The sequence below is a fragment of the Symphalangus syndactylus genome, chromosome Y, assembly GCF_028878055.3.
Source record: "Symphalangus syndactylus isolate Jambi chromosome Y, NHGRI_mSymSyn1-v2.1_pri, whole genome shotgun sequence".
In the NCBI taxonomy this organism is placed as follows: Eukaryota; Metazoa; Chordata; class Mammalia; order Primates; family Hylobatidae; genus Symphalangus; species Symphalangus syndactylus.
Genome location: NC_072448.2, coordinates 9,379,128 through 9,403,698, shown reverse-complemented (window position 1 = coordinate 9,403,698; position 24,571 = coordinate 9,379,128). Strand labels below are relative to the sequence as shown.

The following is a 24,571-nucleotide window of genomic DNA, read 5'->3' as shown; positions in this document are numbered from 1 at the left end:
TGGCACCTCCTACAAGTGGAAGGCAGTGTCCTCTCACCTTCCATACTCCTTTCTCTTCTCTACTCTGAGTGATCATAACAAACACCTTTAGCTATACACAAGCCCCCCTTATGTAGTTTTTCCAGTGGGCCCACCTCTCCGTGGCACCTTGTCTGGAGGTGGCCCGTGGGCGCAGCCACTCTTCCTCCAGCCAGGCGCCATCTCCTGCGGAGCAGCGCTGTGCTATGATGAGCTGAAGCTCCTCCCACAGGGCCGGCCTCCTTGAGGAACTGCAGCTAGGCCCTTGGCCAGGACTCCAACTGCAGCCTTGGCCAGGACTCCTCAAGCCCGGCCAGCTGCTGCTGGATACTCTGCAAGACAGAGAGAAAATAAGGACATGAGCGGACTGAAAACGCTGTCTTCACATCTTCTCATTCAAATTCTGTAAGCTTGCTTTGCCAAGTAAGTAGTGAAATAATTGCACTGAGTAACCCTTAAACTTAAAGGGAACTGGAAATGATGGGTACTAAAAAATGGTGCAGAAGTCCTTTGCTGAAACTCCTTTGCCCTAAGATATAAGGTGACAATAACCACATGGTGTGTGTTTCAAACAACTGATGAAAAAGCTACCAGACCTCAATATGTCCTTACTCTGTGTTATTTCTGATTCCTGCTTTCCTAACTGAAACTATCTTAGAGCAGGAGGAAATTGGCTATCTCACCCTCATCAGTAGGTAAATGCTGTGGTGGACCTTTACAGATGCTTCATACTTTCTGCCTCCTACACTGGGCCTGAAGATTAGCAGTGCCTTGATAACATAACAGGAGAGAATTGCACCTGTCAACCCAACTTCTGAAGAGAAAATCTCTGAAGCCCAATGTTCCACATCTTCTCATTGTGTGTTTTCCTTTCTATACCACAGACCTCTACCATATGTAAAATTCAAATCACTTTTCAGAGAACAGGCACTAAAGAAAATCTGAATGTATTAAACAATTAATGAACATGCCAGCAAATAATGTAAGAGGATGAGAGGCAGCCAACTTATGTGCATCAATTTTGGTGTCAAATAATATAGGTGGATGCAAACCAGTAAACTATAAACAATGCATAATTATGATAATTCATATAGGCCAGGCACAGTGCCTCATGCAAGAACATGGACCTCCCAGCACTTTGGGAGGCCAAGGCAGGCAGATCACAAGGTCAGGAGTTTGAGACCAGCCTAGCCAACATGGTGAAACCCTGTCTCTACTAAAAATACAAAAATTAGCCAGGTGTGGTTGTACGCACTTGTGGTCCCAGCTACTGGGGATGCTGAGGCAGGAGAATTGCTTGAATCTTGGAGGTGGAGGTTGCAGTGAGCCAAGATCGCACCACTGCACTCCAGCCTGGGTGACAGAGCAAGACTCTATCTCAAAAACAAAACAAAACAAAACAAAAATATATAGAGAGAGAGACATTATTGTTACATTACATGTCCTTAAATATTCAAGAACTTGTTTAGCAGACCGGATCAATATTTTGTCACTAGGGAAAGCAAATGTAATGTATTTTTACTGAATTCTTTTTAAAAAAAAAGTAGAATCCTTTAAAGCCCTTTAATTCAAATAGGGCTAAACATAAGGAATATCTGTTTCTAGACAGAAATAAGAAACTAAACTTTTAAAAAGCCATAAAATTGCTTATCAGCTTATCAGCACCATGCTAACCCTTCTATGGCTATTTTGGAAGAATAATAGAGCAATTGTTCATAAACTTGAGTTTAGAAGCCCAAATCCATAAATTAAAATTCATGAATATTAACGTGGATGAATTTCAATTAGAGTGGATCAGTGAAACAAGCCACATAAGAAGATTCTATAATACCATGTCAATGTCCAGATAAGAAAAATTGAGAGAGCGACTCTACAGACTCAGGCTAAGACCACGCTACACCGGTTACAGTCAAGAGATCTTTATTGGAGGCATCAGGTAGGGAGCCAAAGAGGAAGCAGAGAGAGAGGGCTTCGGGGCTTCGGCTTTTTATACTCTGAGAAGTTACGTGGAGGTCAATGGTTGGCTGGGAGGCTGGGCTCAGACCAAGGTGGGAAGGCATCTCTTTCTGATTGGTTTTTCTTTGGCAGGTCTGTATCCAGGAGGAAGAAGAACTCGGAACCAGTGCCATTAAGGTACCCATGTTACCTAACAAAAATGACCAAAACAGTAATTTTTTAAAAAAAGGAATGAGTACAGATGAACATGACAGATATTTTGGACTGACAGAAATGTTCTAAATTTGGTTTACTAAATTCTAAAGACTTACGAATGGCCACCAGTTTGTACACTTAAAATGAATGATTAAAATTTATGGTATGTACATGAAATTTCAATAAAGCTGCTAACATGAATAAAACTACTAACATGTCTAAATCACCATCAGTTAAAGGATTCCAAGAATCATGCTCATTTCTTCTTATGGCCAAACCAAACCGAGGTATGGATTGGGGTCCCGTCATAGACACTCGCAAACTTAATCTCCAAGAAAATCAGTTGTGCTGCTCAATGGTTTAAAAATAAAACTGTTGGACATGATACACATACAGGATTTGGTATTGTTTCACAGGTTATCTAAAAACAAGGTTTTCAAATTTGGCGTGAACCTCAAACTTTTCAGAGCACCTACCATTCTAGTAGGGCCAAGAAATCCCTTGACCTGGTTTGACTTGACAATGTACAACAATAGAGAGACAAAAATGAATATTACCTCCCCATTAGACAGACAAAATGTAGGCAGGTAGCACTGCACATAAGACATACATCCCTCAAAAGATATACCTGTGGGTGTATGTGGGCTTCTTGGAATACTTACTTGGTAAATTACAAAATAAAAAAGTTCACACAGATGGGCCTGGTGACTGATGCCTGTAAGCTCAACACTTTGGGAGGCTGAGGTGGGAGGATCACTTGAGCCCAGAAGTTTGAGACCAGCATGGGCAACATAATAATACCTTGTTTCCTCAAAAAAAAAATTTTTTTTTTTTTTTTGAGACAGAGTCTGGCTCTGTTGCCCAGGCTGGAGTGCAGTGGTGCAATCTTGGCTCACTGCAAGCTCTGCCTCCTGGGTTCACACCATATTCCTGCCTCAGCCTCCCAGCCTCCCGAGTAGCTGGGACTACAGGTGCCCGCCACCACACCTGGCTAATTTTTGTATTTGTAGTAGAGACGGGGTTTTACCATGTTAGCCAGGATGGTCTCGATTTCCTGACCTCGTGATCTGCCCGCCTCGGCCTCCCAAAGTACTGTGATTACAGGCGTGAGCCACTGCACCCGGCCTAAAAAATTTTTTTTAATGAAATTTACCAGATATGGTAGCATACAGCTGTAATCCTAGCTACTTGAGTGGCTGAGGTGGTCACTTGAGCCTGGGAGGTCATTTAAGTGTGTTGGTAGAGGATGTAGTAAGCTATGACTGTGCCACTGCACTCAACCCTGGGCAAGAGTGAGAGCCTGTCTCAAAAACAAACAAAAAGTTCATACTGATAGACATGGAAACTACATACAGTGCTTCCGTGCATTTTGCAGGAAAAAAAACTTTACAAATATTAGATAATGCTTTGAAGTTGCTGGCAATATAAAAGTCCAGTGAGCCCCATTTACCAATAGCTCATCTGGAAATAAGATTTATATTGATGCACATTCTCCCATTACAACTGACTCCTCTAAACCCTGCCCTCCCAATCACTATAACAAAATTCTATCAATTCTATCTTCCTAAGATTTTTCGTATTCACTTCTCAGGACTTTATTTTTACTGTCACCAACAAACAATGATGTTTGGTTCCCTGACTTCTGGGAAACACGTCTAGTGTAAATGATTATTTTAAAAGTAAGAAAATACTGAGACTGAATCTTCAACTTAGCATTCTGAAAATGTGACCATTCTGAAGTGTCATTCTCAAAAATTGAACTGACTTACAAGCTTCAATTTCCAAATATCTATATTGGTGTTTTTTCCATTACAACTGACAGAGATGCCAGGGTGGCCACCATAATTCCTAACTTTCATGCTCTTAGATAATCAATTAGCTGTCATTGAGAATGGGTGGGATTTGTGACTTGCTTCTAGCTGATTTAATATGGCAAAGTGATGAGATGTGGCCTCTCTTCTGATGAGAAATTCTCTCATTTGCTTACTTTGAAGAACAAAAAAACAATAAAAATGTAGAAGCCTACATGACAATGTACTGAGGGCAGTGGCTAGTCTAAGAAGGCAATACAATAAGGCCCTCAGTTGACAGCCACAAGGATATAAATTCTGCCAACACCAAGTTGTAAGCAGATCATCATTAGCTGAGCCTCTAGATGAGACTACATCAATCCTGGTCAACATTCTGCTTGAAATCTTACAGATGACCTAGGTAAATGACAGCCAGACTACTGACCCACAGGAAATCTGGTGACATATGTGCATTGTTTTTATCTGCTGCGTTTATCATCATTTGTTATGCAAACAGATAACTAATACATTTTTTGGTAATGTGGTACTCGGCTCTGTAGTTCTTAGCAGTCAATTACCACTCTGTCTAAGAATCTCATCCTCAGAAAATTGTGCACAATAAGACTTAGTTAATTGAAATAAAGTGTTTGGCATTTTTCTTCCACAGTACAGTTAGTTGCCAGTCAAGCCTCTTGATTTCCCCCAAGTCTTGCAATTGTCTACTTTTATAGATTTATGTACCATTCTTTCCTCTTCATGCACCCTGTAATGCAGTCTAGCTTTATAACCTGGACATGCTAAACAATCCTGAACAATCCTAAACATCCTAAACAGTCCTAAACATCCTAAGCAATCTTTGTTTACACTGTTCCCAACAAGAATGATACTTAAAACATGCAAATACCTATTCTTCATGATGTCCACCAAGACATGGTACAAAAACCCCCTCCTCTAAGTATCACTATTAAAAATCACTTTCTTTCATTGTCCTCAGCCAGATGACTACAAGGCTACAAGCCATCGTTAACCATAAGGATGAATGCTTGCTTGTTTCTGTGTCCTTCTATCTAGCTTTGTATCTTCATTCTGTAACTTTTTAACTAAGTTGAAGTTAACTTTTTAACTAAGAAGGAAATAAAGTCAAATGAAGGTAAAAAGAAACGGTGACACCTGTAGTTTATGAACCAATAAATATAGAAAGGGTAAAATAGTAAGGGAGACAGATTTTTGTGCACAGATCCAAAAATAAAACCCAAGGACTTATTTGGGATCACAGCTAAGTGAACATGTAAGAAAAGCTCTGAGGTCCCAAAGGAAGTGGTTCTCAAAGTGGGGTCCACAGACCAAGAGTAACAGCATCACCTGGGACCTGAAACAAATGAAAACATTTTCCCTACCCCAGAACTTTTAAAACAGATATACTGGGGACAGAACTTGGCAATCTGTGTTTCGAAAAGCCATACAAGTACTTCTGATATTCACTTAAACTGCAGCCCAACCTGATCTGGAGATTTCTAATTGGCCACAGTGTCCTCAAAGATTTGTATTACCCTCCAAGATAATGCTCCTCACGCAGGAATGGCAAATGCAAGACAGGTCTTCTAGTCCCCAAGGCACATGTTAATAACCAATGCTGGCTTCCTGCCTGCTGAGTCCAAACTTCAGAATCCTTCCCAACACTGTAGTCCACACAGATACTGTGAATAACCTGCATTTGGCACATATATTAAAACTTGTTGCCCAGCTTTTTGCCAAATGATGTTCCCTCCACCTTAACTAGACAGGAGCACAAGGGCTCAGCCTGACCTCAGGATTGGGTACCAATCTTCCTCCAGATACTATTCCAGTCAGAAAACACAAAGTCTTAAAAAGAAAAGGGTATACAGATATACTTTGGCCATACTGAGGTTTCAGTTCCAGGTGACCATAATACAGCAAATAGTTCGATAAAACAAGACACATGGATTTTTTTGTTTCCTAGTGCATATAAAAGTTGTGTTTATGGTATAGTCTAAGTGTGCAATAGCATTATGTCTAAAAAAATGTAAGCAAGTAATTAAAAATGCTTTACTGCTAAATAATGCTAACAATCATCTGTACCTCCAGTAACCTGCACTCTTTCTTCTGGGATAGGTCTTGCCTCAATGTTCATGATTGCCAACAGACCAAAGTGGCAGTTACTGATGGCTAGGGTGGCTGTGGCCATTTCTTAAAATAAGGTAACAATGAAGTTGGCCACATCAATTGAGTCATCCTTTCATGGAAATCTTTCCATGAGACACAAATGTTCTTTTTGGCATCTAGAATAGTGAATTCTTTCTACAAGGTTTTCAAACTACTTTGCCCAGACCCATAAGAGGAATCACTGTCTATTGCAGCTTCGGCCTATGAAATGTGTTTCTTAAATAATAATATTTCAAAGTGGAAACTACTCCTTTATCCATGGTCTGCAGAATGCATGTCATGTTAGCGGCCTCAAAGCAACATTCATCTTCTTGAATATCTTCATCAAAGCCCTTGAGGAACGGGCGCATTGTCAATAAACAGTAATATTTTGAAATAAATCTTTTTCTTTTCTGAGTGGTAGGTCTCAACAGTGGGCTTAAAATATTCAGTAAATCATGCTGTAAACAGATATGCTGTCCTCCAGGCTTTGTTTTTCAACTTACAAAGCACAAACAGAGTAGATTTAGCATAATTCCAAAGAGTTCTATAATTCTAAAATGGTAAATGAAGATTTGTTTCAACTTAAAAGTCACCAGTTGCATTAGTCCCTAACAAAAGTCAGTCTGTCCCTTGAAGCACTGCAGCCAGGCCCTGCCTTCTCCTCTGTGGCTATAAAAGCTTTAGATGGCATCTGACTCTAATGGGGTTTTTTTCCCTACAACAAAAATCTATTGTTTACTGTAACTACCTTCATCAGCTGACTCAGATAGAATAGATCCAGATTACTTGCTGCAGCTTTTGCATCAGCATTTGCTGTTTCATCCTGTATTTTTATGTTTTGGAGAAAGCTTTTTTCCCCTAAATCTCATGAACCAACCTCAGCTGGCTTCAAACTTTTCTTCTATAGCTTCTTCACTGATCTGAGGCTTCACTGAATTGAAGAGAGTTAGGACCTTGGCTTTGGCTTAATAAAATGCAGGATTAGGCTTTGGCTTAATAAAATGCTGTGGCTAGTTTGACCTTCTATCCAGATAAGTTAAACTTTCTCCATACTTGTAGTAAGGCTGTTTTAGCTTTTTCTCCTACCTCAACCACTAAATGCCCTTGAAAATCATTTATCTATGTTCACAGAAGTTTCCTTGCTTAAGATTCACATGTAAGGCATAGTATATAAAAGAGAGCACTTACTGTTTACCATGCATGAGTTAAACCTACATATCTTACTCTCTACAAACTTCTGCATGACATTTAGACAAAGGTCAGACACACAGCATATATACATCTATATATATATATATATACATCTCTAATGACAGGTAAAGAGGATGTCAAATATACTATCATAACCTTCACATAAGGCTTGAAATTTATTAACAAAACGAAAAATATTATTCTGCATGTTCTAAAATATCTTGTTTTTGTGATAAAGTCAAATGTTAGCTCAAAATGAAAAAAACTTTTATATAATATGGCACTCACATAATCTTGACCATTTGGCAAATCCTTTTAAGAATCATAGTTTAAATGAGTATTTCTTGGATAATTAGGGAAATAAATTCTTTATATTTTTAAATCTAAAGGGAAACTTAGATATAAAATTGTTACCTTTCATATTTTGTTTTTCTGTTTGTTTTTAGCAGCTGGTTTCTATTTTATGCAGTCAATAATGTGAACAAAATCCAGCGATCGGTGGCAACTCAAGAAGAGAAACTGTCATTTGTTGGAGGTTCTGTGTGTGGTGCTGCCTTGGAGTTAATAGATATTTTTTAAAAAAACAACTATTTTCTCTCTTTCTTTACATATATTCTCTCTGGGTATGGCTGTGTGTATGTGTGGAAGTGTTTGTGTAAAGGCATTCTATTTAGTTTGACAAATCTTATTCCCCTTCTTCCCTCGTCTGCAGTAGCAGGGTGGCAGAGACAGCCTCTTGCTGCTTGTGGTGGTGCCGGTGGAGCTGCTCACAGGCAGCCTCCTTCTCTCCCTGATTCTCTTGAATCTTCATTTGCTCTGAGTACTTGCACAAAGTGTGTCAGAACTTGGCCTCCACCTTCTAGGGAACAGTAATGGTGTTGTGATAAGTGGGCTTTCCCTCACTCATGTGCATAAACATGCCACACTTATTGGAGGGCACATCAAGGAAAAGCACTTGTTTTCCATAGTCAAAGAGGTGCCAGAGCTTGGCCAGATCTTCAGAGAATCCCATGAGGCCTTGCACAGGAAACAAAAGGCCCCAGGTTTGAATATCTGCAGGTTGCATAAATAGCCAGCAGCCTGGTTCTCCTTGAGATCCATGTAGTACGTGTCATTCTTGTGCACCTTGCAGTCACCATTGCGTACCCATGGCTTGTCCTGTACCAGGGCCAGGTCAGGGAGTTGGCTGGGGCCCAGCTGCACATAGTGCTCAATGAACCATCCAGGTAGTTGCAGAACTCCACGGCCACTGGCACAGAATGAAGTGGCTCCTATTGTCTCACACACCCACTTCAGTGATCTTCAGGAAGTGGCCCCCAGCGTGTCTGCTTCACATCCAGGTAGAAGCACTTATTTTGAATGTGCACCCATTTGGAGGCCAGTGGCTGCATTTCGTGCTGCTCCCCATCCCCTGCAGGGAGTTAGTTATTTTCCCTGCTGCCATCTGGATGCGCTGTGCTACTCTGCTCACTATTCCTGTCTCAGTTTGCCATGATGCTGCACTCTATTCCAGCCTGTTTTGTTTTCTTATCAATTTTTATTTATTGGAGTAGCACTTTTAATTCATTCAAGAACATTTCCTTTGCATTCACAACTTGGCTTACTGTTTTGCACAAGAAGTCTATCTTTCAGCCTGTCTTGGCTTTTCAACATGCCTTCCTCATTGAACTTAACCATTTCTAGCTTTTGATTTAAAGTGAGAGCATTGAGACGCTTCCTTTCACTTGAACGTTTAGAGTCCAGTGTATGGTTACTAATTGGTCTACTTTAAATACTATTGGGTCTCAAAAAATAGTGAGCCCTGAGGAATGGAGAGAAAGATGTGGAAACAGCTGGTCAGGGAAGCAGTCAGAAAGCACAATATTCATCAATTAAATTTGCTATCCTAAATCGCTGTGGTTCATGCTGCCTCAAAGCAATTATAATAAACCATGAAAGATCACTGATTTATGGTCACCATAACAAATATAATAAAACAAAAAAGTTTGAAATATTGCAAAAATTACAAAAATAGGACACAGACACGTAAAGCAAACACGTGCTATTGGAAAAATATCAACAATAAACTTGTTGGTTGCAGGGATGCCACAAACCTTCAATTTGTAAAAAACAAACTATCTGCAAAGTGCTCATACAGCAGAGCACAATAAAATGAAATGTGGTTATATAGATTATGGCTAAATGTACACATTTTGCTCTTGTTCAGTTTCCCAGTAGTAAAGAAGTTGGTTTCACATCAGTAGTTTTATTAGGCAAGTTGTTTTCTAAAAACAAATTTTCTGAAATTGTGTTGGAAAATATACTGAGTTATAATGCACCCTCTTTTACATCCATTCCAAACAGCTCATCTGCAGGTTGGAAAATCAACTCCTGCCAGTGCCTTCAAGCCAATTCTGGGTATTAAAGGAAAAGCAATTTGCAGAATGTCTCTTCCTTGAAATTCACTTTTAATAAAATTGAACACAAAGAGGCAAAACAAGATCATCATTAAAATTTACACAAAATTATTGTCTAAGTTTATTATTGAAGAAAACGAAGATGAACTTAAAATTGTCAACTTTTCTTTTCCTACAAGTACACTGCATTTTTAATTGATTCTTATTTCTGATATGCATTATGGCCTGTACATAATTCTCACAACTGCATTTTGAAAGTTCTCACAACTGTCCTATGAAATTTTAAAATACATGGCCTCATGCCTTGGATAGAAAGAAATAAAACCAAATTGTCAATCAATCATAAAAGTTTTATATTTATCCTCCTATTTCCAAATTATATTTCTAAAGCAGGCCTAATGCTGATAGAATTAAAGTACAAATCATCTTTCCCTTAACTATTTTTTCCTGCATACTTTTGCTGTTACAAGCCAGGAATCATTAAGACATGAAAAACAACCTGTATACACTGCAAAAATACAAAGTGCATCCTTCACAATTCATATGGGAATCTTAAGTATGATTTGCATTTTAAAAGAAAATAATATACTTTAAAAGAAAATAATTACAAGGAGTTGGGGCAAATTTGCCGTATCAGCTGTAATCCCAAATTATTTGAATTTGTACCTAAAATATGAAGTCAACTATGTAATTTCTCATGTTTCTAAAATCCTGCTGCTTCCTAGAATAGTAAATAGAATTCTAGGCAGCTCACAGTCTCATCCAATGGTAATGAGTGTTGAGAAACCCCAATGCCACATTCCAGGATGAGATGTAGGCTGGAACCTTGTGATTCAGATTTCAATTATGGCTACAGGTTTGCTACATCTTATATTTTCTCTTAGTTTCCTTTTTGTAAATATCTATGTAAAAGCAAAGGGTCCAGCACTTTGAGAGGCTGAGAAGGGTGAATCACAAGGTCAGCAGTTCAAGACCAGCCTGGCGAACATGGAGAAACCCCATCTCTACTAAAAATACCAAAAATTAGCTGAGCGTAGTGGCAGGCATCTGTAATTCCAGCTACTTGGGAGGCTGAGGCAGGAGAATCACTTGAACCCTGGAGGCGGAGGTTGCAGTGAGCTGAGATTGCACCACTGCCCTCCAGCCCAGGAGACAGAGTGACACTGTCTCAAAAAAAAAAAAAAGCAAAATTAAAACATCGGCTTATATCTAAGTCACATGGATGATGAAGTCACTTCAGCCAATAGAAATAAATCTTCACAAATCAGTGTCTCTTCTGCTAAACTTATATTGGAAGTTCAAGAAGTCTTAATCTAGAATATGTGGTGTAAGACAGTCTAGTAATACAACAACATTCTACCCTGTCCTCAGCTTCCCTGACCCAACAGTTTCTCCCCTTGCAACAGACAGATCTTCAGAGAGCAACTTCATCAAATAAAAAGCAGCATACAGTCTTCTTCTTGTATACAAGGAGATACAGTCTACAAATCTTGTAGTATGTATACTAACATACTACTTCTCCATATTGACCCTCATAGGGAAGACAGGGCTGCAAAGGCTCAGATGCCTTTCCTTGCTTGTCATAGTTTCATCCCACAACCTCAAATCCACATAGCACATCACCTGAGAAATATGAAAAATGCATATGGCTGATTAAATTCAACTAGAATTGTAACACTACACTGATTCCAGACAACTGGTGATCAGTAGTACTGATCCTGGCAACAAAAACTAAGACACAGAGAAATTGGATGGACAGAATGTGTTTTGTTTTGTTTGCTTTGTTTTGTTTGAGACAGAGTTTCTCTCTATTGCCCAGGCTGGAGTACAGTGGCGTGATCTCAGCTCACGGCAACCTCTGCCTCCTGGGTTCAAGCAATTCTCTTGTCTCAGCCTCCTGAGTAGCTGGGATTACAGGCACACAACACCATGCCTGGCTAATTTTTATAGTTTCAGTAGAGACAGGGTTTCACCATGTCGTTTGGGCTGGTCTCAAACTCCTGGTCTCAAACACAGGTGCGTGATCCACCCATCTTTGCCTCCCAAAGTGCTGGGATTACAGGCATGAGCCACCACACCTGGCCAGAATGTTGTTTCTATTGTGAATCCTGAAAATCTGAGAGGTCTGAGTTAATTTAGAAAGTTATTTTGCCAAGGTTGAGGACGCGCCCATGACACAGTCTCAGGAAGTCCTGACAACATGTGCCCAGGGTGGTTGGGGCACAGATTAGTTTTATACATTTTAGGGAAAGATGAGACATCGATCAACATATGTAAAATGAACACTGATTTGGTCCAGAAAGGTGGACAAACTCGAAGCAAAAGCTGGAGAACTTAAAACAGAATGATTCCAGGTCACAGATAAGTGATAGAAAAATGGTTGCATTCTTTTGAGTTTCTGATGAGTCTTTTCAAAACAGGCAATCAAATACGCAGTGAGCAGAGGGGTGACTTAGAATAGAATGAGAGGCAGATTTGCCCTGAGCAGTTCCCAGCTGCTTTTTCCCTTTACCTGAGTAATTTTGGGGGCCCAAGATGTTTTCCTTTCACATTTCCCTGCCTTACTTTTTGAAAATCTTTCTAAGAAAGCATTTTAGAAGAAAATGAGTCTCTGGTCTCAGGTTTTGGCTGGTCCCAGGTTTTGGCTGATCTCTCATGCCTAAGATGGTTTGTTCCTGTACAGGTAAGTCCTGAGTTATTAGGAAAGCTCTTTTTTGGCAAGTTCTAAAGTCTCGTGTCCCATAAAGTGAAAATAGGGTGAGGAAGGGAGAAAAGTAACAACAAACTAAAGAATAAGCCTGGAAAATCAATATAGGACGCATTACTCTGAAGTCTATGCATTAGTAAGTAGGTATGAAAGTGGCTTATATATATAAATAGGTTACTGTTATTTTCCTCTGAAGTTTAAGTTGTCTAATTTCAGTTTACATGGCTTTACAAAGGCATACCTTAGTTCTCAGTGACTCAAAATTAGAAAAAATGAAGGAAAAATTGAAAACATTATTCAAAAAACTTATAGCCAATAAAAAATTAGAATGTAGTCCAAACTGTAGAAAATAATAAAAATTGACAAGCATTAGGCAATACTAGCATCTAACAACAGGTGTACTATAGTTTTGAAACATGATTTTTTCTCTCTCCAATTTCCCATTTTTGCTAAAGAAAAATCATAGTAGGACTGGTTTTGCTTTATTATACTTGGCCTAATTATTTGTATACTGTGCAGCAAGAATAATTTTTTTGCATAGGCTTCTAAATTGGCTGTAATGGAATTTGTTCCACAGGAGGAATCTCAGGTAAGACTTTTTTAAAGCCAGGCTCAGCCATGGATTTATGCAATCAAATATCTATGAGTTGGGTGAATTTCCTTTCCTTGTGAGGTTCCAAGATAAACTTGGGGCTTCTGTGCCTGTCAGAAAGTGGCATTCTTTACTTACCACAGGTAAGAAATGCTGTGCAGGGACTGTGTACACGGAATATGAGGCCAGTTTTCCAAGGACTTTATTGACTCCATATGTCACATTTTATTCCTTAGAGAAAAGCACACCATTCCAGTCAAAGACTTGGTAAAATAACCAGTTTCTCCAATTGTGTCCCATTACAAATGAAAACAGATTCTTACTGCACTTATGCAAATAACTCTATTGCCATAAGTTAAGAATACTCACAAATAGTTTCCAAATTCTGGAGAAATCAGGTAGAAACAAACAAATAAAATGCTCTAAATTTTGTTCACAGGAGTATACTAAATTGTTAACAGCTGTCAATAAATAGCTCAAAAGAAAAGTCTTAAGACTGAAACCGAAAATAGAAAATCAGCAAACATTCTAGGCAAAAAGAATGATTAGTTCAGTCCATGCAGTTAATTCCTGTTCTGACTGACATGCTTGAACACTTTAGCTCTCCATAAGTCTTGAAAGTTTTTCCTCTGTTCTGATGTCACAGTCTCCAGAGTTATCAGAAACCTATATTCAAGAGCACCTGTTAGAGTTTTATAGCTGATTATAAAGCCACCTTCTAAAGAGGACCAAAACAAAACAACATTTGTCCATGGATGACAAAAAGTTTTAGGACAGCCATAGTCAAAGAAACAATTGACAAGGAAATTTATACTTTTGTGACACACAATAATTTTAACATAAAAATTATGATTATTACTGATAATGTATACTAAGTTACATCAGAATTACAGGAGTTTCCCAAAATTTTGGGAATAACATAATTTTGGGAATAACATACCAATAACATATTTATACATATTCAGTCCAAAGAAAACCAAACACCATTTCATATTACACAATATTTCCTGTATACTTTTTATACCAATGGGCCAAATTATGTCCTTTTTGGATGTTAGGGTACCTAATATCTCAAAGGATTAATTAGGTCAGAAAAAGACATAAATTATAACTTGATTTTGGAAAGTTTATCAAATATTGAAGGTTTAAAACCTTTCATATCACAAAATAGGATTACAGGTCACTGTAAAGACATTCATTTGACCAAAGTGATAACACAAAGATTTCAAAAAAGTGAAAACTTTCATTCTTTGAGAGAGGAGACTTAATTTGCCAAACAAGAAGCCCTAATAAAAACAGCATGAAGCCAATTAAATTTGTTTTTCAAAATTTTGTAAACAATCTATAAAACTGATTATAAAATATAGCTTCCTTAAGCCTTTTATAACCTTTATTAAGGACTTAATGCTTCAAGAAAACCATATTAATCTTACACAGCAGCCCATATGCTGGTCTTGCATCAGTTATCTTTGACATGAATTATTAGTTCATAGAGAAACTGAACTTATTTTATCTCTTAAAATCAGCCTTTGCAATCCCACATGCTCACCTCATCTAAGACAGTCCCTGTACCTTAAGGAGTTGAATGTTGAATGGCTTTAACTTCTGGCCCTGTGTCTTAGGAATGGAGTTTATTTTGATGGACATCTTTTTAGGCCCAGGAGTCAAAGCCCTGTAACTTAATGTCACAAGGACTTTAAAAGCACATACAGGAAGATATATGGATGTAATAACCTTAATCTCAGTTTTTTTCCTTAAGCAAACCAAAACTTAATAATATAACTTCATCATATTTAAGTTGTGGGGGGGGTGGTTGTTGTTTATTTATTGTTATTTACACCAACCGTTCATAATGTGTTTGTATTTTCTGGTTTGTGCTGAGCATCTCTTCTTCTGAACCAGTCATTTTATTTTAGGTCTAAAATTTACCATACAAAATTCTTTCTCATATAAAATTATTTCTCTTTAAGCTCTCATACCACAAAAAGTACCTCTTTATTTTTATAACTTTCTTTACATCTGTTTTTATTTCCTGGTTCCTTTTACCTTGTTTTATACATAACCTTTAAATAAGCTTTGAAATAGACAAAACCTGTTCACAGTTTTCTTTTAAAAAGACACACTTTTTTAAAGCAAGAATGTTTTCTTACAATATATATTTATGGGACAATACCCAAATAGTGAAATATCTATTATTTAATTTCATATAACTTTATTTTCTAAATTATGGCCAGTTTGTGTACAATAATTTATCCAATTACATTTACCTAATTATTTTATTTTAATTGTTTACTCTGATTATTTATGAAAACTGTGAAGTTATGAAACTGCCATTGCAAAATTATAACTGAGAGTGCAAAAAAATTTGACCTTATTGACTTCATCTTGTTCTTAACCTCTGAGCAGTCCTTGTTCATTCCTGGGCATAGGCTGAACTAACATTTGGAGAAACTTAGTTTATAGTTTAGCTTTGGAACAAAGATGGTAACAATCCTTTCCCAAAACAAACCTTATTCCCAAAACAAACCTCTTTATTGCCTGTTGACTAGACCACCTAAAGTCACAAGATTAGAAGTTATGGCAATCTTACTAAATTCAAGATGTAACTATTTTCATTAAACACATATCAATGCATTATTTGTTAAAAAAAAAATTCAAGCAAAGACCTCTATTTTGGGTTGGGTTTATAGTTTTGTAAATTCTATGCCAAATTTTGACACCTTATAGTATTTGGCAAAGGTTAAGTATGAAACTGCTTGATTAATAAATGCAAAACAAAAAACATATGCTGACAATTCTTAAGACATTTGTAATATTACTTTACCAATAATTTTCAAACTAGCTTATTTATTGAAATTTTAGCTAAGTTACATAAACTCAGAAAAGCATTTGGTTAGTCTTTTTTTCCTAATAAAGTATTGGATTTAAGTGCTTTTATTTTTCTTTAAGTCAATTAATTAGAGCTCTCTTATAGATTTTTAGTAGTAAAACACTGTGTACACAACACAACTACATAGATATATTAGGCATGTCAATGGAAGTACATTTTATAGGTTCATAAAATCACTCTACCCCTTTTTTTTCTATCTTAGACTTTTAGACGCTTGATAACCTGTTTTACAGTGTTAGACAGTTGTCAACTAAATAGCCTTAAATTTGCATATTAAAGGAAACAACTGAGGTGAAAATCAAATAGCAAAATTAACATCTTAAGGTACAGAGAGAAAAAGTCTGGTGGTGCTAGAAGGAGATGCTTTTACAGTACACTTAAATTTTTTTAACAAAAACATGTTTGAGTGTCTAAACTACATTTTTCCTAAATAATTCAAGTAGGCTCTGTTGCAATAAGTATTTTACCAAAAACAAAACAAAACAAAACAAAACAAAAAATCAGGTGAAAACAGAATTCAGTCAACTGAGAAGAAAAAATTTTTGCTAAAAAAAGAAAAGGTTTTAAGCATGGAAAACAAATGAAAGAAACAAAAACATGAAGGACTTTTAAATACAAACATGCACACATGTACACATACACAAACACAAATGTTGGGTGTTAGTCTTTTAATTAAGCTGACATAACCATTAAGCTCTTTTAAAAAAAAACTTCTAAAATCTCATTACCATATTTCAGCTAGGACAAAATGGTGCTAAACTAACGATGATGAGTTATATGATTTCTGATCACTCTAAGTATAAGCAGAAATTAACACCAGCTGGTTGTTAATGCTAACTTTAGCTGTTTAAAAAGAATATGCAAGACAGAATCCTAAACCAGTTTCCTACATAGTGATAGGTCTCGGGCTGTAGGGTACTTTCTACCATCCTAGAAGCAGGAAAAAAAAAAAAAAAAAAAACTCTTCTCTCCTGTTGGAAGTGAGCTCAAACTCCATAAAGGAGTGACCTGCTTTCCATCATCATGGAAGCAAGAAAACTGCCTCCCTGTTGGAAGCAAGTAAAACAAGAAAAGAGGAGTTGTACAGCAAAATAAACTTTAGGTCTTGACCAAATTTTGGGAGATCAGGGATTCTCTGAAGAGAGTGCTGTCAGACCTCAGCAAATTCCCCTATTGGTTTCAGCCATAAAATTAGCTCTTCCTAGTACCAAACACTGATAGGAAATCCATCAAAGGTCAGGGATCCACTCACAATCCCCCTGTGGTTACCAAAGTGTGAATACCAGAAATCTGAGACAGGTCTCAGTTAACTTAGAAAGCGTATTTTGCCAAGCTTGATGGCACATGACCGTGATATAGCCTCAGAAGTGTCAAGCACATCCATGTGAAGAGACCACCAAACAGGCCTTGTGTGAGCAATAGTTCTTTAATCACCTGGGTGCAGGTGGACTGAGTCTGAAAAAGGAGTCAGTGAAGGGAGATGGGGAAGGGGTTGCCTTATAGGAGTTGGGTAGGTAATGGAAAATTATAGTAAAAGGTGGTTATCTATTATAAGCAGAGGAGGGGGTCTCAAGGTACATGGTGGGGAGATCATAAGACTTATTATCCAGAAGAAGAATATCACAAGGTTGATTGATCAGTTAATGCAGGGTAGGGACAAGTCACAATGGTGAAATGTTGTAATGTTGGTTAATCAGGTAAGGCAGGAACTGGGTGTTTTACTTCTTTTGTGGTTTTCTTGGCTACTCCAGACTTCTTGGCTCCTGCAGGCCATCTGGACGTATATGTGCAAGTCACAGGGGTTACAATAGTTCAGCTTTGACTCAGAGGCCTGACAAGGAGGTCCTGATGACATGTGCCCAAGGTGGTCACAGCACAGCTTGGTTTTATACATTTTAGGAAGACAGGAGACATCAATCAATATATATAAGATGAATATTGATAACTTTAGAAACTGCCTGAGTTGCATAGCTTTCTCATCATCTCCACTCTGAGAAGAAATTCTCCACATAGGGACAGGGTTTGAAATACAAACAAAACAATCAACAGTCCACACTCCCAACCACCTCCATTACTGGACTCTCACACTTTAAAACATTATCCACCTACCCTAATAGCCCAATAGCAAGGCAGGGAAAACGAGACGGCCCTCTTGCATTAGAGCCCAGTGGAATTATTCAAACTGGCCAATTGTATGCCTGCTTATTCTACTTCATCATTCCTTCCCTCAGAAACCTCAATAAAACCCCTCTGTTCTAATTAATCCCTTCTCCCTCTGCCTTATGACCAATCTGGTGCTTTCCTATGTGCTGCCAGTGGCATGGCATGCCCTGTGACTCTTGGAACTGTGAGTAACAAGCTGCCTTTCCAATGGCAATTATCTGATCTGTTGGCCTTACAGTACCATAATATTTCCATTAATACATGATATTTTAATTGACAAGTTCTGACTTTTCTTTGTAGTTGGATGTTTGATTTCTAATTCAGTAGCTTTGCAAATTAATTATATGTGCTTTCAGATTCTCTATTTCTTCATAATTCAGCCTTCAGAAATTGAGCATTTCTAGAAATTTATTCATTTCATCTAACCTCCCCAATTTGCTGACATACAATTCTTCACAATATTTTCTTAGAATCCTCTTTACTTACGTAAAAGTGGTAGTAATTTTTCTACATACATGTCAGATTTTGACAATTTGAGTATTTTTTCCTTTGTCAGTCTCACTAAAATTTTGTCGATTTTGTTAATCTTCCCAAGAAGCAACTTCTAATTTCCTTGTATTCTCTATTGTTTTTCTATTCACTATTGCATTTATCTATAGGGCAATATTTATTAACTTTCTTATGCAAGCTTTGGGATTAGTTGGCTTTTTTTCTAGTGTCATTAGAAGTACAAATAGGTTATTTAATTGAAATCTTTCTTTACATATACATAGGCATTTACTATTATCAGTTTCTCACAAAGCATTGCTTTTTTGCATCTCATATTTTCAAATATTATGTATGTTTTTCCATTAACCTAATTTTAAAAAATTTTCCTTTGTAATTTCTTCTTTGACTCATTATTCGTTTAAAGGAATTCGTTTAATTTCCAAATATTTGTGAATTTTCCAGTTTCCCTTCTGTTTTAATCTCTGGAGTCATTCCATCATTCCACTAAGATTTAAAAAGATACTTTGTTTGCTTTCACATTTTTAATGTTATGGAACTTACTGTGTGGCCTAAGGTATTGAAGCAAGAATATTCTGTAGAATGTTCTGTGTGCACTTGAAAAAATGTATATTTTGCTGCTGCTAGGTGGAGTGTTCTGAAGAGGTCTGTTACTTCTAATATGTTCAAATAATTTTAGCAAAGTTCTCTATTTCCTCATTGATCTTCTCTCTGATTGTTCTATTCATTACTTAAGTGGGGTCTGAATGTATTATGGCAGAACTTTCTATTTTTCTCTTCAAATCTGCCACTTTGACCAAGCAAGGTGGCTCATGCTTATTATCACACTGCATTAGGAGGTCAAGGTAAGAGGATCCCTTGAGCCCAGCAGATTGAGACTAGCCTGGGCAACACACTGAAACCTTACCTCAACCAGAATATTTTTTAAAAAACAGCCGAGTGTGGTGGTGTGCACCTGTAGTCCTAGCTCCTCAAGAGACTGAGGTAGGAGAATCACTTGAGGCTGGGAGGTTGAGACATCAGAGACCAATGATTGCACCACTACATTCCAGCCTGGGTGACAGAGCGAGACCATATCTCAGAACATATAAATAAAGTAAAAATAAATCTGTGAATTCATGCTTCAAATGTTTGGGGCCTGCTGTTTTGCTAGGACTATATAAACATCTAATGTTTATGCCTTCTTATAGGTGTTAAATTAAATTTGGCATAAAGCCACCTCTGTACTTTGATTCCCTACATAATAAACTACAACCTAATTTAGTACCTAAACAAACTGCAACCCCATTCTGTGGTATATTCTTTTAAAAGGTAGCTGAGTCTCAGTCAATCACAGAATACAAACTTCAGCCAATCACAACCTGCCAACTGATTAGATCATGTCCATATGAGAATGCCTCATCAGACCATGCCAGACCTTGCCAAATAAGGCAAAAAGTAAGCTGTAGCCAATCAAGCCATTTCTGTATGTCATTCCCCTTTTCTGTATATAAATATTGCCTGCCCTCTTTGCTGGGTGGAACTCTCTGAATCCCTCCTGATTCTCAGGGCTAGTTAATTCATGAAAAAAAAATCCTTTATTCAAATAAACTCTGTTAAATTTAATTTGTCTACGTCTTTCTTTTAAAAACATTGAAATAAAATTTTTATAAATAAAGTATCATTGTGTTTCTTGTAAATCTTCTCTGACATAAAGTCTATTTCAATGGAATAATACATTTACTTTTCTTTTCGTTACTATTTGCATAGAATATCATTTCTTCTCCTTATAATTCCAACTGTTACATGTCTTTCTCTAACATTAGTCTCTTGTACTGAGCATATGAATAGATTTTGTTCATTTTGTCAATCTTTAGCATAAGGATAGATTTTATTCATTTTGTCAATCTTTACTTTCTAATTTGAGCTTAATCCATTTACATTAAAGTAATTACCAATATATAATTACAGTTGACACTTGAATAATGTAGGGATTGGAGGTGTTGACCCCTGCACAGATAAAAATTCATAAATAACTTAAATTTAACTACTAATAGCTTATTGATGACTAGAAGCCTTGATAACAACATAAATAATTGATGAATATGTATTTTGTAAAGTATATGTATTGCACACTATATTCTTATATTAAATTAAGTTAGAAAAAACAAAACGTTAAGAAAGTTATAAAGAAGGCAAAATATATCTACTATCCATTAAGTGGGAATGGATATCATAAAGGTCTTCATTCTTCATAAGGATCTTCATGTTGAAAAGGTTGAGAAATAGTAGGAGAAAAGGGATTAGTCTTCCTATCTCAGGGATGACAAAGGCAGAGAAAATGTACATATAAATAAATCCACATAGTTCAAATCCACGTTGTTCAAGGATCAACTGTCCTGCCACTTAGCTATTAAATTTCTGTATGTATAATATGTTTTTTGCACTCAGTCCTTCCATAAACACATTTTAAGATAATTTGGTTGACTTTTTTTGGTGTACCACTTTGATTCCCTCATTTTTTATTTTGCATATATTTGCTAGTTTTTTTCTTTGTGGTTTTCTTGGGGATTACTTTTATCATGCTAAATTTGCAACAACATAGTTCAAATAGTACTTTTAATACTACACAAACTACTCCTATATATCTCCATCCCCCCGCTTTATATAGTTTTGTATTACAGATTATGCTTTATACATTGTGTGCCAACTAACATATATGTAGGTGTATATATATATATAAAATATGTATAAAATATGTAAATAAATTATGTATTATATACATATTTCTTGTTTTATGTATCTACTTCAAAAATCATACAGAAGGCTGGGCGCCGTGGCTCACGCTTGTAATCCCAGCACTTTGGGAGGCCAAGGCGGGCGGATCACGAGGTCAGGAGATCGAGACCACGGTGAAACCCTGTCTCTACTAAAAATAAAAAAATTAGCCGGGCGTGGTGGCGGGCGCCTGTAGTCCCAGCTACTCAGAGAGGCTGAGGCAGGAGAATGGCGTGAACCCGGGAGGCGGAGCTTGCAGTGAGCCGAGATTGCACCACTGCACTCCAGCCTGGGCGACAGAGCGAGACTCCATCTCAAAAAAAAAAAAAAAAAAAAAATCATACAGAATAAAAGAGGAGATACTCAGCCAATGTACAATTATATTGGCTTTTATGTTTACTCATCTAATTATCTTTACCAATATTCTTTACGTCTTCTTATTCTAGTTATTGTCTAGTGTCCTTTCATTTCATCACAAAGAATTTCCTTTAGCATTTATTGTAGGGATCATCTACTGGTAGTAAACTCCCTCAGCTTGTATCTCAAACGGTCTTATTTTCTCTTCATTCTGGATAGGTAGTTTTTTCCAGAAAAAGTATTATCTGGTGACAGCTTTTTTGGCTCGGGACTTTAAATACGGCATAATTCTCCCTCTGTCCTCCAAGTTTTCACAGGAGAAAACAGCCTTTAATCTTATTGAAGATTCCTGTTTTTAAGCTTCTCTCCTGCTTTTTTTCAAGACTCTTTTGGCTTTGGATTTTGATTAACTATTATATATCTCAGGTGGATAACTTTGTGTTTATCCTGGTAACAGTTTGGCAAGTCTCTTGGGTATATTCATATCTTTCTCCACACTAGGGAAGTTTTCAGTCATTATTTTTTCTGGCCATTTCTCTCTCTCTCTCTCTTCCCTTTGCGAATACCATGATACACATTCCGATACACACGATTATGACACATCACAGTTGCTCCAAGATTTGTTCATTTTTTCTTCTTTCCTTTTTCTTTCAAGTCTTGATTTTCAGAAGGCATTATTATTTAAAACATGGGCCAATATAATGGATGCATTTACATTCTTTCCAAACAAAATGAAATAGAATGGTGCTATTCTGGGTTGACTCAATATTTAAAATGTCTTTTAAACAAAGATAATGTGGCTTTTCCCACTAGCTTAGTTAGAAAAATCACACATTTAAAAAGATGGTGGGATTAAACTGGTGTGAGAATGATGCTCACTTATTGAATGGAAGGAGGTTGGGAGGTAGACTGAATCCTGATCTAAATGATACTAAATATAAATGAGAATCATTATTCTATATTACATCCCACACTTCCAATAAAAGTGCTGAACTTTTTTTTTTAACAGTGAAAGTATACTGATCAGTTTTACAATTTTATACAATGAGAAGAAATGAAGTTTCTAAAAAAACTTTCTTAGAAGGAAATCACTTCGTAAATAGAAATTAGTGATATTTAGTAAGAAGTTCAAGACCTTAAGAAGACCAATGAGTCGTGTGTTGTATGGAGGAAAGGAATCCTTCCAATATCTCATGGCATATAAAAGAACAAAAAGTAAACAAAGTATCAAAAATGCTTGTTATAAGGGAATATTACTTTAAGTGTACTACAATTTAAAATATGGTGTTATGAACTCAATAATCGTACTTAAATATTTTTCTTATCAATTATACTGAACTGAATGAAATGTTAGAGAAAACAAAAAGATTCATATGTAAGGTAACTATAGCTCAACTTGACTACCTCTCCCTTTCTGGAAATGTCAGACAACTGAATTTTCAATAAACCTGCTCCAACTATAGATCTCACTTTACTAGACCACATGTTACAACCAATAAGTCTTTTTATTTTTAATAACTTCATGTCAAGGCATATTTGAAAACAGTCCAGGCACAGTGGCTCACACCTGTAATCTCAATAATTTGGGAGGCTGAGGCAGGCAAATTACTGGAAACCAGAACTTCAAGGCCAGGCTGGGCAACATTGGGAGGTCCTGAAAATACAAAAAAATTTAAAACTTAGCAAGGTGTGGAGGTGTGTGCCTGTAGACTCAGATAATTAGGAGGTTGGGGTAGGAGGATCCCTTGAGCCTGGGAGTTTGAGGCTGCAGTGAGCCATGATTGTGCCACTGTACTCCAGCCAGGGCAACAGAGTAAGACACTTTCCCCCAACCAAAAGAAAAATAAAGGAACAACAAAAAGAAACACTTGAAAAAATATATTTGAATATCCGATATATTTATTGATATATATTTTGATATATTTTACATGGTTTTGAAGTCAGAAATATTTAAACCCATACCTGCCTCTCCTGGCCACTTGACCTTAGTAAACTAACAACTCAGTTTCCGCATCAAACATGGATGCAACAATACTTTCATCTGGGGGGCCCGGCACTATGGCTCATGCCTATAATCCCAGCACTTTGGGAGGCTGAGGCAGGAGGATCACCTGAGGTCAGGAATTCAAGACCAGCCTGATCAGCATGATGAAACCCCATCCCTACTAAAAATACAAAAACTAGCCAGGCATGGTGGCGAGCGCCTGTAGTCCCAGCTACACAGGAGGCTGAGGCAGGAGAATTGTTTGAAAATGGGAGGCAGGGGTTGCAGTAAGCCAAGATCGGGGCATGGCACTCCAGCCTGGGCACCAAGAATAAAACTCTATCTCAAAAAAAAAAAAAAAACTTCCATCCATGAGATATCTGAGAAGCAGCCAGCCCAGTGCCGGCCTCATAAACAAGGATAACAACTGCGTAACTTGCCTGCAACTTACTTGCTGTTTTTAGGATATTCTACCTAAGTAATTAAAGAACTGTTCAGTAGCTCCAAGCATTTGTATCTACTCAAAAAGAAGTAGTAGTCTAAATCAACTTTGTAAGAGTTCTGAAAAACAGTCAAAGGTTTGTAGTAACCAAGCAAATATACAGTCAAGGAAAGATGGCTGGGCATGGTGGCTTATTACCTTTATTCTTGTGATTCAGTTTAAACTGGTTTAAGAATATCTAAATTCTATTCCTAATCTTATTATAAAAAGCAATAAATTATTAAAGAAATTCAGTGGGTCCCATGTCTCTTTCTCATACTCACTACAAAATCATTAGGAAAAAAAATCTTTTTTTGTAATAGATTCTTCTCTATGTGATAAAGAGTTTGACCATATCCTTTAAACCAAAGAATACAAGTGGTAAAAATATGTATGTGCACATAGGCTGTTGTGGAAAGTC

The 24,571-nt window shown here is 37.1% G+C and overlaps 1 long non-coding RNA gene across 1 annotated transcript; it reads right to left on the bottom strand.

Moving 5' to 3' along the window:
* Positions 1-2,050: 2,050 nt before the first annotated feature.
* On the bottom strand, positions 2,051-23,286 carry LOC134736106 (uncharacterized). The gene is made up of 3 exons (XR_010119825.1): positions 23,253-23,286; positions 13,150-13,242; positions 2,051-2,164 (listed from the first exon to the last, which is right to left on the bottom strand). It is a non-coding gene; the product is annotated as an uncharacterized lncRNA (long non-coding RNA).
* Positions 23,287-24,571: the final 1,285 nt, after the last annotated feature.